Raw genomic sequence first — 3,550 nt, forward strand, 5'->3', positions numbered from 1 at the left:
AGGAGGGGACAAAAGTGGTATCGGAGTATCGGCTGGCTTTTACGAGTACGAGTACGAGTACTTGATGCTGGTATCGGATCCGATTCCGATACTGGTATCGGTATCGGGACACCTCTAATCAGGATGTAAAATGGTTCAGTTTCTTGAAGAAAACCTGCTGTTTGTAGTCACTGTAACCCTGTTTTCCCTCTCAGCTAGTATTACTGCTTTGTGGTGATGTCATTGTTTTAATTAACGTAATTCTTTGTACTGTAACATCCCAGTTTGCCTTGCTAACACAAGATTGCAGGACATAAATGTGTCTCTGTGGGCTGCAAGGAAAAATCCAGCCTTGCTTGTATTCTCCTGGTAAATGATGCAATAACCCAAGAACACATTTGGTTAATCACAGCTGCAATTACAAGGTTTAGATGTGTGATCCTCAGCAGATTAAAAAATATATATATTTCCATAAAATCTAACTTTGCATAGCTGGCAAAATGATCATATTTAAACTGTTAATTCTTTCAAAGCAATCAGTTGTTCCACTTTTTTAGTTTAACCATAAGGTATTTAACTGAACAAGACTCGTGACACCAACCATATGCAGATGGAGGGTGTTGGAACAGAATTTAATTAACAAGTTGTGTTAATTACACCTAATGTCCCTGCTCAGGGGGATGGGGGAAAAGCTGCCAACTCATGTCTGTCTGATACTATGCAAGCAAAAAACTTCAGTTTCCATCACAACCAAGTAAAAAGCCATTTGTACCACTGTCAGTTTGGTTTACTATAAAATTAGTTATTACAACGTTAAATTAAAGAAATGAAATCATGCAGAATCCAAAGCATGTAGTGCATTAACAGTACCGTGTCTTTCTTTCTAATTCTTTTCAGCTCTGTCTTATGTAATCTGTTTTGTACACATTTGGTGAATAAAAGCTTGTTTATTGATATAACAAAATAAGATTTTCACAGGGTCATTGAGCTGAGATTACATCCAAACAAAAGACAACGTGTGATTCCGTCTGTTGTCGCTGCAGTGTTATTGACAGATGGTGAGAAAGCGCTGTTTCAGTGTGTTCTGGCGCTCACGCTCAGATTACAAATGCATCTTGCCTCATCGTTTCCACGCTGTGGGAAAACAATGAGAAAACAGTCACAGTGTGCTGGGCTGAGTCTCTATGCCAAGAGAGGTCTGCTCAGCTGTGATAAGCCAGAAGGTGGTCTATTCAACTCTCACACAGTATTAACACATTAAGACATAATCTCTTGAATATACCTTGATACTAGCTTCCCGCTGTGGTTTTGGAGCTTGAGAAGAAACGGTTTAACTGCAGGCGCTTTAAGGAGCCGACATCTGCGCAGGATATTGAGTCCAAGACCACAGTCAGAGCTCAACTTCCTGCCTGAGACACAGCAGAGCTTCATAAATGTTCCTGGGATGTTTGGATCACAACACATTAGTGTCAAATAAGAGAAACAGGTGAGAATGCGTCCTTTCTGACAAAAATGACCACAAGGGAACTGAGTGAAAGATACTAAAAAAGTAATGTGAAGAGTCAGTTGTAGCTTTAATATTTCAAATAAAAACCACACCATTTTAAAAATAAAAACCTGATTTAAACTGTCTCCGGGGTTTCTCTGTGTGACAGACGAGAAAAGACACAGGAGAAAACAGAGAAAGTATTTAAGGCCTAGCATTCCTTGAAAGAATGCATATCACCTACTGCCTCGTGAAACACTTTTAGACCAAAATCATCTTGTGTTATGATGGAGTTCAACCTACTTTGATCAAACCTTGTCAATAAAATTATGCACAATCCTGGGCAACATTGCAATATCTTGCATGGTCTGTTAGCACATGGGAGTGTGTGTTGTACAAGATTTGGCTGAAGATCGGTAAAATTTACTGACGTATAACCGTTTTTGCACACTGAAGTTGATTAAAAGTGGCATCCAATGTGAATTAGGTTGACTCCAAAAGTTGATCAGTTTTAGATGTACGGCCAATAATTACTTTGAATGCTTTATTTAAATGTGTCCACTGGTTCATGAAATATTTTGCCAACAGACAAACAGGGTTGATTCACAAAAGTCTAGCTAAAGCAAAAGATTAAGAAAAGGTGTGTGTTTGAAGTATCTCGTAGGGACTACATCTAGGAACCACCAAAATAAATTTTAGAATACAATCTGTAAAACTGGCTGAGTCAAAGGCAGTGACTGTGCCTCAATTCATGGGTTGCAGCCGATGTCAACTGCTTACGTCACTGCCCTGCGCCGTAGGCTGTCCCAATTCGTAGGCGCGTACTCATGAGGCCGACAAATGCGGCAGACAAAATCCCAAAAATGTCAGTGGCATCTGAGTAACCTATGTGGACGACGGTATCCCAGAATTCATTGCACCGTCAAAAAAGAAAAAAAGCTAATTACAGTATTTTTCGGACTATAAGCCACGACTTCTTTCCTGAACTTTGAACCATGCTGCTTATAGACCGGTGCGGCTTATACGTGGATTTTTTTCTTCAGCCACCAGGGGGCTCTTATGCTCCATTTGCTTCAACCACTCGCTTCAAAAACAGAAGAAAAAAAAAAAGAAAAAAGCGATCTCTTCCAGAGCCGACTGTTGACCAGGAAGCAGCGATTTAAAGATAGTCAATGGCCAAAAACTCATAAAAGGGGATAAAACAGACATTTTTCATGGTGGAATCTGACTGATAAAAACTTTGGAGCTTATTCCAGGACCAGTTTGTGGATAAACGTCGAGTGAAGAGCTGCTGACTTTTTTTTTTCGACATTGCACTTCCCGGGGAAGGAATCCCATGCAGTGATGTATGCTGGAGCAGGAGGGCTTTCCCAGCAGCTGGGCTCTGGGTTTCTCAGGGGAACTATGAAAGGTCAGTGCGAAAACAAACGCCGAACAATCATGTGACGGCGCTTCGACCGGTCCACAGCCGAGCGACCATACTGCCAGCTTAGCCGGAGGTGTAGCACCATTTTGTTTTAGCTAGTAGCAGACACGATACGACGGATCTTCGACAGACACGATATTGGACAGTATGTGGGCCCACATCACGGATTCGGTGAAAGCAGCAATCAAGAAAACAAACTCAATTCCTGCTGTTATTCTTGGAGGTACAACAAAGTTTTTGCAACCGCTGGACATCASTGTGAATCGTGCATTTAAAGCAGCCCTCAGCGGTGAATGGGAGGCTTGGATGACTGACGGGGATAAATCATTCAYAAAAACTGGCCGAATGCGAAGAGCGTCATTTCCTGATGTCTGCCAGTGGATYCTAACAGCGTGGAGCAGAGTGAACAAGTCCACCATCACAAGTGGGTTCCGAAAGGCTGGACTGCTACGTGACGAGGACACCACAGCTTCAGAGCCAGCCCGGGAGGACAGCGACACAGAAACTGAACAGGTACCGCTGTGTGACGCAGCTTTTTTGAGCTTGTTTAACTCCTACACTGAAGTTCGACGGTTTCAGTGCACCGGAGGACGATGAAAGAGACTTTTTGTTGGACCAGAAACGGTTAAAGAAAACTACCAAAATAAGGTCAGTTAAAT

The 3,550-nt window shown here is 42.0% G+C and overlaps 1 protein-coding gene across 2 annotated transcripts in view; it reads right to left on the reverse strand.

Annotated features, from left to right (window-relative positions):
* The window catches only part of LOC106527424 (C-myc promoter-binding protein), a 93,586-nt gene that overhangs the window by 75,588 nt on the left and 14,448 nt on the right, over nt 1-3,550 (reverse strand). Inside the window, exon 2 of one of the 2 annotated variants that reach the window (XM_014022307.1) lies at nt 1,262-1,388. The exons of the other annotated variant lie outside the window; for it this stretch is intronic. The gene's annotated coding sequence lies outside the window, so the exon portion shown is untranslated. The remainder of the gene's footprint in view (nt 1-1,261; nt 1,389-3,550) is intronic. 2 annotated transcript variants of the gene reach the window in all.

Source organism: Austrofundulus limnaeus, unplaced genomic scaffold, assembly GCF_001266775.1.
Source record: "Austrofundulus limnaeus strain Quisiro unplaced genomic scaffold, Austrofundulus_limnaeus-1.0 Scaffold323, whole genome shotgun sequence".
NCBI classification, from domain to species: domain Eukaryota; kingdom Metazoa; phylum Chordata; class Actinopteri; order Cyprinodontiformes; family Rivulidae; genus Austrofundulus; species Austrofundulus limnaeus.